Raw genomic sequence first — 12,487 nt, forward strand, 5'->3', positions numbered from 1 at the left:
TGATTTGATGATGTATTCTCCTGCAGACAACACAAATGAAGCACAACATCAATGAAACTTGGGCAATCTAGCTCATGTAATACAAATCATCAGTCATACTCACAAATGTATAAAATGGTGTTCCCATGTTTAAACTGGCCATTTATTACTATATATATATATATATATATATATATATATATATATATATATATATATCTCATCCAGGAACAGCTGTCTTTGTTCCCCTCCAGGGCTCATAGGACTCCTGTGTGTTGGATGGGGAGGGAAAAATCAAATTAATTAATTAAATACATTCAGCTGTCCTCAAGGGCCCATGGGCACCCTAGGGGAGGAAGGGTGGGAGAAAGGCAAACATTGAATAAATTAATAAAGTATTTGCTGTTATCCCTTTAAGGTCCATGGGTACCCTATGAGAGGTGCACCGACACCCTTAAAGAATCAAAGAAAACCTGCTGCACCCTCGAGAAAGCCTGGCGCAAGGACCACACCGCAGACAACATGACTGCCCTCAAGAATGCTACCCGCGAACACCACCAACTGATCCACGCCGCCAAAAGAAATTTCTTCACAGAAAGACTGGACAAAAACAGCCACAACAGCAGAGAACTCTTCAACATTGTCAAAGAGCTCTCCAACCCTAACGCCAACGCCAACGCCATCACGCCCTCATAAGACCTCTGCAACTCCCTCGCCACCTTCTTCCATCGTAAGATCACCGACCTACACGACAGCTTTGGACACCAGACCCAGCCAACCACCACAGAACCTACAACCCCAGCCATCACCCTCAACGCCTGGACTCACATCAACACGGAAGAGCCACCATGAACTCCATCCACTCCGGTGCCCCCTCGGACCCCTGCCCACACTTCATCTTCAACAAAGCCGACGACATCATCGCCCGCACCTCCAGACCATCATCAACAGCTCGGTTTCGTTTGCTACCTTCCCCGAGAGCTGGAAACAAGCTGAAGTCAACGCCCTACTGAAAAAACCTACGGCGGACCAAAGCGACCTGAAGAACTTCCACCCCATCTCGCTCCTCCCATTCCCCGCCAAAGTCATAGAGAAGACCGTCAACAAGCAACTTACCAACTTCCTTGAAGACAACAGCCTATTTGACCCCTCTCAGTCCGGATTCCGAGCCAATCACAGCACAGAAACCGCCCTCATCTCAGTCACAGACGACATCAGAACCCTGATGGACAACGGAGAAACAGTCGCCCTCATCTTCCTCGACCTCTCGGCTGCCTTCGACACCGTCTGCCACCGAACCCTAATATCCCGCCTCTGCTCCACTGGGATCCAAGGACAGGCCCTGAACTGGATCACCTCCTTCCTCTCCAACCGCCCCCAAAGAGTCTACCTCCCACCTTTTCGCTCAGACCCCACCGAGATCATCTGCGGCGTCCCTCAAGGCTCCTCGCTCAGCCCGACACTCTTCAATGTCTACATGAGCCCCCTCGCCGACATCCTACGCAAACACAGCATCATCATCACCTCCTACGCCGACGACACTCAACTGATACTTTCCCTTACCAAGGACGCCACCAGCGCCAAGACCAACCTGCAAGATGGAATGAAAGACGTCGCAGATTGGATGAAACTCAGCCGTCTGAAACTGAACTCAGACAAAACAGAAGTCCTCATCCTCGGAAACACCCCGACCGCCTGGGACGACTCCTGGTGGCCCACGGCCCTTGGCACCGCACCGACCCCCTCAGACCACACACGCAACCTCGGTTTCATCCTGGACCCACTTCTCACCATGACCAAACAAGTCAACGCCGTATCATCCTCCTGCTTCCTCACCCTCCGCATGCTCCGAAAGATCTTCCGTTGGATCCCCGCCGACACCAGAAAGACCGTGACCCACGCCCTCTTCACGAGCCGCCTGGACTACGGCAACACACTATACGCAGGAACCACCGCTAAACTCCAGAAACATCTGCAACGAATTCAAAACGCCTCCGCCCGCCTCATCCTCAACATACCCCGCAACAGCCACATCTCCGCCCACCTGAGACACCTGCACTGGCTTCCCGTCAACAAAAGGATCACCTTCCGACTCCTCACCCACGCACACAAAGCCCTCCAAAACAAGGGACCCGACTCCTCAACCGCCGCCTCAGCTTCTACACTCCCACCCATCCTCTTCGCTCCGCCAACCTCGCTCTCGCCGCCGTCCCTCGCATCCGCCGCACCACGGCGGGTGGGAGGTCCTTCTCCTACCTGGTGGCCAAGACATGGAACTCCCTCCCCACCATCCTCAGGACCACCCAGGACCACTCCGCTTTCCAGAGACTACTCAAGACCTGGCTCTTCGAGCAGCAGTAACCCCTTCCCCCTAGCGCCTTGAGACCCGCACGGGTGAGTAGCGCGCTTTATAAATATTTATGATTTGATTTGATTTGAATGACAAAAATCAAATTAGTGAATTACATAAATAATAGCTGGTGTCCCTCAAGGAACCATTTGTACCCTAAGGGAGTGTTTGACCTGTCAGCCTTAGGGTGGTCTTCCCCAAAATGTTTTGCCTTCCTCCTCCATTTTTGCTGATCTTGTTTTGTTGGCCTTTGAACTCATCTCTCTTTACCACTAACCAGTGCTAAAGTGCATGTGCTCCCTCCTTAAAACATGGTAACATTAGTTCATACCCAATTAGCATTTAATTTACTTATGAGTCCCTAGTAAAGTGGTACTACATGTACCCAGGGCCTGAAAGTGAAATACTACTAGTGGGCCTACAGCACTGAGTATGCCAACCACTTAAGTAGACCTTTAAACATGTATCAGGCATGATATTGCAGCCTGTGTTTCGACCTGGCAAATTAAACCTTTTGTCAAGTCGTAATCTTCCTTTTTAATACATATATGTCACTCCTTGGGTAGGCCCTAAAAAGCGCTGAGGTCAGGTGAAGTGTATTTAAAAAGCAGGACATGTACTTTTGAGTTTTATATATCTTGGTAGTAAAAAATTCTTAAATGTTTTATAATACTGTATGGTCTACTTCTCCCATAGGCTAACATTTGAGTTACCTTATTACATTTGATAAGTGTAGTTTCCAAATGGGAATAAGTTTGCTTTTACTCGAATGGTAAAGTAGGATTTTAAATCGCAAATTTGAAAATGTTTCTTTTTGAAAGTTTAAATTTTCCTGACTTAGCCCTCTAGTGTCTATAGCGTGTCCCTGGGTTACACGACTGGTTGTAGCTGACACAACTGGATATTAATACTGGACCTCAGACACCAGCTCTTCAGCACACATCTGGACCTGTGGATACTCTTCCAGGAAGAAGGACTGCTGAGCTGCTGAAGGACTGCCACTCTGCCAGACAGCTGTCCTGCTGGACCATTGTCATGCTGTGCTGCTGCCTTGCAAACCTGCTGCCTTTTGGCCTGGGTGTGGAGAACTAGACCTGCATCTCTTGAACCCAGTACCCCAGAGTGACTTCAAAGGTTAGTTGACTGGCCTCTTTACTTGAGCCTCAGGGACAGAAGGCTCCAGTTATCTTCCATCTGCACCTAAGCTCTACCATCTGTGCGTCTACCTTGGCAAGTGATGCCACTCGAGTCCTAGACTCTTGGAAGAGGGCCTAAGGTGCTTTGACAGCTCTGTGGGTCCAGCAGAATTAATGCTTCAAATATGCTCTGCAGCACAAATTAAGCAGAACTCCTGCACCCCCCCTGCTACATGGATTGGAAGTGTTGCTAAGAGCTGCATCAAATCGCAGGTCGTAGCTGCATTGGAACCGTCACTGTATGACATATCTTTAGTGCAGGCCCTCGCATGCCATGTCAACAGCAGCCTTCATGATGAAGCTGAACTCCACATCACAGCCCTGCAGGTCATTTGAACTGACTGCACAACACACCCTTAATTCCAGACTTACATCAAACACCCTCATAATCAGGATCTTTGGCATTAATGTTTCAGGGGGCTGTACTGCAAACTTGCTGCATCTCAGAACCCACACATCCCTTTGGCTGCATAATGCATCTTCATTGTGGATCCTTGCAGCACTGCAAACCAGGATTTAAGGTACTTATCCTTGATAATTAGGCCCAGTTTGGAGCAAACAGTGTCAAATATCTTCCATAGCCAATTCTAGGAGGCCTTGTTCAATTGAAAATCATTGACCAATGCAACTTTGTCTAGGTCTCTAGCAAATTGTGTCACAAGAGCAGTAATGAGCAGACACTCACCACTTTTTGCTGTCTGAAAATCATCAAACAATTCTCTTACAAGCCTCTACTTGACATTGTCTAATTTGTTGGTCGATTGATTGATTCAGCAGTTAATAAGTCTATGGACTATGGAACACAAAATAGTTCATAATTTGTATGTTTTCATTAGATCAAAATTAGTCTTTACAAACAAGTGTGGCTAAGCTTTAATGTTACATACTTCACACCAATATTTATAAAGCTCAAAGATTATGCGTCATACGATGGCCTTGTCCAAATAGGGGCATGGTAGAGCTTTATCCACAATTTAATTTTGCTGTAAGTTGTTAAACTGCCTGCCTTGATGTTCAAAAGTAAAATAATAGATTCATAATTAGGTACATTAGAATGTATCTAAAACATATGCCCACCGTGGGAAATGTTCAATTATTTTATGTGACAGTGGCAAAGAGATAATTGGTTGAATTGTTTAGTGAATGTGATTTTAGATTTATCCTATATAAGCAGAATTTGATCCTGAGCATCGGTAAAAGTTCTTAGGATATATAGTTAAACCTCTTGTTGTAATTCTGAAATGAACATACTGGCATTTGCAATAAAAGCTAGAAAAGAAAAGTGCTACTTAAACTGGTTGCTCAAGCCCTTTGGAACCAGTTATTCCCAGCCATATAACACAAGGAAAGGTTCATGATAATCAGGAATAACCAAGCATGGAAACTAATTGGAAGAAGTGATAACAATTTCCCTAGTCACCAAACCTGTGTCTCCTGGTCCTCATAAAATTAAAGGATGTTTAACATGACTAGGAACCAGATTTCAGTTTATGATCCAGAGTGCCATTTTAAAAGCCATGTACCTCAATGCACAATACAGTACATCAAGCACTTGTCATTGGAAACCTTTAAATTACTCAAACAGACCCTTTATTTGTGAAACATGTATTTTTTAACCTGCTGCGACAGTGTTATTAATTATTTCATAGAGCAGGTGTTTGCCTACCACAAATAATAGTCCACTTTCTTGAATACAGTAAAAAATAAAACATGCTTAACATTTTTGCTGCTATACCTTTTCCCCTTCAGTGATAAGCCTTTCTTGGCTCCTTGGGGTAGTTTGCACTTAGGCCCCCATTACTTTTTGTCCACATAAGGCATTCACTAAAATAAATGCCAAATTTACGTCATTTATTTCCAACATCCTGTGCATTCTAAAGGTACCCAGGATTTGTAGGGTCTCCTAAATACAACTAAATTGTGTGTTTTTTTTGGGGGGGAGTGGGAAAAAAGAGCTACAGAAGCAAGCATCTTTTTTCCCTGCAAATGCCATCAACAAAGGGTTTGCAGTACCTAAATTACCATTTTACTGGAACATGGCCCATTTTCCCAGTTTTTGTGCTTTCAACCTCAATCCAGTTAGTGGTAGAAATGGGTGTGAAACCAATGGTGGGACCCGGAAAGCTATACATTTCTGAAAAGTAGACAGCATTCTGAATTCAGCAAGGGCTCATTTGTGTAAATCTTTAAGGTTTTCCTAAAGAAAGTAACAGTTGAAATAAACAATATTGAAATTGAGTTGTAAAAACAGCCATTTTGAAGGCAAAAGACTGTTGCATCCATTGGACCCTTCTGGTTGCGGGGATATGTAGGGCTTGTACATTCACCAAGAGCCCTATGTGCCATTAACTGAACTGCACCTTGCAATTGCTTTTCATTGTGTACCAGATATACAGTTATTAACTTGGTAAAATATAAGGAATGATTAATAGGTGTCAAGGAAACATATATATTTCTGAAATGGGCACAAGTTATAGAGTTTACAAGCAGTGGTTATTTGCACATTTCTGAATTTAGGGATATCCATACTAGCATGTGAATTAGAGGGCATTTTTCAAATGATAAATTTGGAAGGGACTAATGCACAGAAAAAAATTGGCAATAATAGTTGTTCTACTATTCTGTGTTCACCTAAGTCTCCCAGTAAAAATGGTACCTTACTTGTGTGGGTAGGCTTAGTGCCCGTAACTGGACATTTTCCAAAATGCAACATAGTCACAGCACATTTTTCCACTGAAAACTGAACCTGTACACTTATGAAACCTAGACACCTATAGCAATCCATGATAGGGTGACTTGTGTGATTCTCACAAGGTTCTGTTACCCAAAATTCCTTGCAAACCCCAAAATGTGTCTAAAAAACACATTTTACTAACATTTCTGTGATGAAAAGTTTTGGAATCTGAGGGGAGTCACAAACTTCCTTCCACCCAGCATTTCCCTAAGTCCACTTATAAAAATGGTACCTCATTTTTGTGGGAAGGGTTAGTGCCCGCAACAGGCAATGGCCCAAAACACAACATGGACACATCACATTTTCGCACCCAAAACACACTCTATTTTTGCAATGTGCCTGGCTTTAGATTTTGGATCTCAGCTCAGCGGGTACCTATGGCAACCTAGCAAATCTGCACCTTTCTGAATACTAGACTCCTACGGGAATCCAGGATGGGGTGACTTGTGTGGCTCTCACCAGGTTCTGTTACTCAGGATCCCTTGCAAACTACAAAATGTGCCCAAAAACACATTTATCTCACATTTCTGTGATAGAAAGTTCTGGAATCTGAAAGAAGCCATAGACTTCCTTCCACCCAGCATTCTCCCAAGTCTCCAGGGCTGGACTGTTCCCATGGGAAGCAGGGTTAAGGCTAATTTGCATATGGTTGGGTCCAAACTGGGATGAACTAGTGGGCAAAATAATGATGGATTAAACCTAACTCTGTGACTGGGGGTCAGTATTTGAAAGGTTTCAACACTCTGTCCACAATTGTATTTTGTGATGTAGCTATGTGCTCCCTTATGGGCAAGGGTATGACCAGCCTTGGCTCCCTTGCTTAGTGCACCTCTGGATTCAAGCTAGCCAAGCTGATAAGTGGTGATACCCTGAAACTGGTCCCAGGATGTTTGTTTCTGGTCCAGTGAGGACCTGACTTGGCAGTTTGGGCTGGGCTGTTCCCATGGGGATCAGGTCAAGACTGGTTTGCATATGAATGGGTCTAAACTAGGGTGAGGTGACAAGCAAAATAACTATGGGTTAAACCCAGATCTCTGACTTGGGATGAGTGTTTGAAAACCTTCAACACTCTGTCAATCATTTTATTTAATGGGGTTACTTTTAGAAAGTTGTTAATTTCCTGCTGTCAGCCCTTTCTGTCTGCAATCTGTCTTGGGTCATGTGACTGGGTGTAGCTGACAGTTGGGATATTGTGAATTCCACCCTGACAGTCACACAATAGTGGGATTAGCAGAGCTTGAGAAGGCCCATCAACTGGAAGGATAGGAGACGGAGATCAGCACAGCCCTGCTTGCACCAGAAAAGGCTGTGCCCTTTCTCCTCACATGGGGCTTAACTGCCCTGTATTGTCAGAGCAGCCAGCTTGGAGTCAGGGCAGGAGAGTCAGGAAATCCCCAGATCTTCAAAGAACCTTTCTGAAAATGTCTCCCACCTTCTAGGAGAAGGGCATCAGTGCATAAAAATAGGGCTCTGAGACCCACTCATTAGTTCACGACTAGACCTGTGGAAGAACTCTAAGAGGAGTGTCTGCTGCTGTTACCTGCTGTAAACTCTGCCAGCCTGCTGGAAGAACTGCTTTGCTGTGTGGATCCTGCCTTGAACCCTCAAAGTCAAGCCCTACTTGTGGAACCTGCATGTTCACCTGCACCCAAGACTTAAAGAAGTGACTCTAAGAGCTACTTTGCTGGCCTCCTGTTCAGAGCCACAGCTGGGCCCATCTAGGTAAGTCCTGAATCCCAAAGAGGTCTCCATCCACTCTTGGGCTATTGTTTGTGGTACTAAATGTGCCCAGATGGCCAATTTCCAACACTGAGAACTTAAACAAAGTTTGGCCCAAAAGTGCTCTGAGAATGAGAAGGATACCGGAACCAACCTCTTCTCCAATCCACCCAAGGTGCATAGCCTGTCACATTGACTTTGCAGCTGCTCCTGGTATGTTTTTCTCTGCAACAGCATATCTGTTTCAGTGGTCCTTTGTCAAAGAGGTATCTGACCAAGTGAAACTGTCTTTGGCTACATCCTTCTGCTTAGCCCACTGGAGATTTTCGACTTCCATTTCTGAAACTAAGTGAGAAGGTAAAAATCTCCACCACAGCTCCGATCCATGGCTATCCACTAATGACAATCCCTCCGTGGACACTTCTGCAGCCTTGCCCCACTAAACGTCTACCTTCTTGGATACTTTTTCTTCAAAAATGTTCAAAGTCTGAAGGTAAGTGATGACTGGGCACAATCCAATTAGTGTATCGGAACCACACTTCAGCAGGGTCGGCCTTAACTTTTGAATTTGCATCGGTCTAGTGCTTGCATCGGTCTAGTGGTTGCCACTTTTCTAAATTAAGTGCTATGTTGAGCCCTAAACTTAAAGAAGTCATAACTCTGGTCCTACTGATTTGATTATTGTCATTTTGGCGTTAAATACTTCATTCAAATTCACTGTATTTTTCAAATTGGGTTTGAGATTTTTCTTGCATTGTGTTTTCACCTTAACACAATACTTAACACATTGCCTCTAAGTTAAGCCTGACTGCTCTTTGTACCAAGCTATCCAGGGTTAAGAACAAGATAATTTAGTAACTTTTTGTGGTTCGCTCTGCAAGGAATTGTGGCTGCTGCATAACCAGGGCTCACATCCCAATCAACCAACAACTGAATTGAATTACTTATTAATATTTCATTAGAAGTACGGAAACTACATATATTTGAGTTCCACATTTTGCACACAATAATTTGGTAACTGATAATGCTACATGCAACCATGAATAACTATAAATTGGCATGCCTGGAGGCCTGGGCATTTTTAGTTACAGTTGTAGTTATTTTTATGATCTGGATATGTGATTGATTACCATTGATGGTTTTTAAATAATGGTCTGGGTTTGAACTAATGAACGGTTTATTCATGATATCCATTTTTAAACTTTGTTAAGTGTGTTGGCTCCACTGTATTAATCGTGTCTCACCCCAGAGAATGTTGAATAAACTTTGATTATGATAATGATTTTGAAAGCAATCAATCATCCAGCAGACATACCATTGAGTGGTCTAACATACTTTACTTTGTTCTCATTATAATCTGGTCAGCAAAGCAGTTCATTGGTAAAACAAGCACTCATTAAAATATCCTTGTCTCACTCTTTCGTTGGCTATGTTCAAGCCTTGCTCCAAAGCACTTAAAGGTGTAAGGATGAATGTGTGCAGATAAAAAGGAAATTCTGTGTAAGTAATTACTGAAGCCTTTACATGATATTGGTGCTTTTCACCTTAAAACTTTAAAAGTTAGTATCTCTGATTCCCCTTTCTGTCACTTTGGTGTTGTAATTCCTATTAATATTTCTTAATTTGGTAATGGGATTTGTATTGAGTTCTATTTGTATTTTCTGACTGTATTAGTGTTTGTGGGAAAGTCATCCTTTAGGCATGTTCATCTTCATGTTTTCTGAGTGGTCCTGGTGGTAACTGGCCCTGCCTGTGCCCTGGGCTCTGCTAAAACAGGACCAGGGCCCGTGCTCTGAATAAAAGGTATATGGCAAAAAATGTACAGTTACAATTAGAAATGACAGACTCCTGAAGGTCTCTAGTAGATAATAGTGCAAGGGGGATTCAAACTACCTATAAGTCCCCAGCATATGATAGTATATATTAAGACAGGGATAGTTAGAGGCCCCTTAGATGTCCTGACTGGAGTGTGCACTGCTGAGCTGCCTGCTGTCATTTTTAAAGGCAGCTCTGTCTTGCAGACTGTCTGTAAAAGGTAAAATGTGTATACATTTTACTTCTGGAATTAAAGGTACTTCCAAAGAGATAATCTACCTTATTGTTACATATAGGTCACCCCTAAGGTCTCCACTTGGTGCCCCAGGGGTAAGGTGCCACATAACTATAAGTAGGGACATTATAAAATATGTGTTTCATGCCCTGGACAGGGAAAAACTATACCTTTCCTTTGTCCTCATTGTAGATACTCAGCTCCATAGGCTAACATGGGAATATTTTCATAAGCATAAGTATTGCTAGGAAGAAGCTGAATGTGTCATGTAAGGACTCAAAATATTGGTGTTGATAAATCCAAGAATTTGCCGCTGTTGAATTTATAATATCTAATACAGAAAGGAAGTTATAAGACTTCCTTTTTTATAAGCCAAATTCCAGCCTGCTATTGGTCTCTTAACAGAATTAGCCAGGCTGCTTTAATGAGGTGATAAGTGGCCTGCAATGAGCAGAGATTATCTGATGGGGTGAGAGCTGCAGCTGCAGAGGCCTGACCAAGAAGGGGACTGGGTAAATCAAACTGGGCTTCAAAGGAAGTAGAAGAGAAAGGAATGCAAGCCAGGCCTGCCATCTCATCCTGTACCCCACATAAAAAATTGTAGGTGCAGGCAGGGAATTTGCGGATGTCTAGAGAAGGAGTATTATTGGCAATGATCTACACTAGTAGGTTGGTTTAGCCAGATCTTGAGCCTCTGGAGAAAAATCTCCCATCTTGGAATTTAAAGTGCAGTGGTTTATGGGACAAGAAAATTCCACACTTTAGTGGAAGCTGTCATCCTTTTGGTTGGCACACTGCATCTTATTGGGCAGGGGTGCCCCCCCCCCGCTTGTCCTCCAGGAGGATTGAATAAATGTGACAGAGCTGCATTGTAACTCAGATCTGCTGCCTGAAACCACATGAAGAAGAAGGACTGCCCTGCTGCAACCCTGGTCTGCAACCCCAAAGTCTTCACACTGATGTACTGCTACTGTTGCACACTGGAACAGCAGGCCTAAGGACTTTGCCTTGTTTCAAAGAGGACTTCAGCTGGACCCCCTGAAAGCAACAGGTTAACAGAGCTTACCTGCACCAACTATCACAAAAGTCCCTCACCTGGAGTGCGTCCAGTGGACTTTGAAGAATTTGGCCAGATGCATTGTGGGAACTGTAGTCCTAAACTTCCAAGAACCATCTCATACCTTCTAGACCATTGGATCTGTGTTTGGCACACCCTGAACCCTCAGGAGGAACCTTCAGGAAGAAGTTCCAGAAGTTCGGAGCAACTTTTAAAAAAGCTCCATAAGTGGTCACCTGATGTCGTGAGTCAAGTTGACTACCTTCAACCTCGACCAAGCCAGTGTTTCAACTTCATCCCACTGAAAGCTCTGGAGCTCCAGACTTTCAGGATTTGACCAGGGCCTTGTGGTAAAGCAGTTTGACAACATCATATCGAAATCAGCTTGCTGAGGAGGACCACACATTGTCAAGAAAGAAAATCTCCTGGAAAGTTTCTAGGTTCACAGGTAAAAATGTTATCAAGGCCTCCCGTTCAGTATATCTGAGGAGGGCTCCATTGCGGTCGGCCTCAACCTTTGACTGTGTCCTGGTCAAGCATGACCAGTTGTCCCCGGTTGGTGCTATTGATTTCTAAGCACTAGAAAGCAAAACAAAATTATTTAATTTTTTAAAATTCACAACTCTGGTTCCCTATAATGCATTTTTGTCATTTTAGTGTCATTTTAAAGATAAAAATATTTAGTATTTTTATAAATTGGTGTGGGATTTTTATTGTGTGTTGTGTCTTAGGGCCAGATGTAGCAAAGGTTTTTACCCATTCTGTGTCTATGGGAAAAAGTGTTCGTACATATGGCCCTTACTTTTTTACTGTATTTGTGTATTTAAATGCTTTACATACCTCTCTCCTAAGTTAAGCCTGCCTGCCTGCTCTTTGCCAAGCTACCAGGGGTTGAGCTAGGGACTGATGTTTTGAGACCTTGACTGGAACTAGCATTGGCTTGGGGGCACTAATGCTAGTGGTAGGTGTAAACTTATGTCTACTAGCAACCAGCCTCCAACAGTATTGCTAATTACTTTGCATAGTTTCTTAAATGGAAAGTGTCTGCTCCATCCTACCAGGGGTTGAGCCAAGGTTTCAATTATTGAAACTGTGTGTTGTCCTTACACAATTTGTGGTTTTATTGTTCAGACACCACCCACATCCTCCCTGTCTAATAACCCATTTTCTAACAGTATCTAGATTGGATGACTGGAAACCCTATAAAAACATCCACCCCAAGTAATCTTTCAGCCTTGTTTGAGCCCCAGCACAAGGGATGACACAGCAGCAGGAAAATCTTTGTAAAATTTGAAATAGCGAAGGAAGCAAATTAGCATGCTGTGTGTGCAATATGCTGTGCTATATTACGTGAAAAATCAGCAGTATATCTATCCATCTTGTTATGTTTGTCTACATTGTA

The sequence above is a fragment of the Pleurodeles waltl genome, chromosome 9 (genome assembly GCF_031143425.1).
Source record: "Pleurodeles waltl isolate 20211129_DDA chromosome 9, aPleWal1.hap1.20221129, whole genome shotgun sequence".
Classification (NCBI taxonomy): Eukaryota; Metazoa; Chordata; class Amphibia; order Caudata; family Salamandridae; genus Pleurodeles; species Pleurodeles waltl.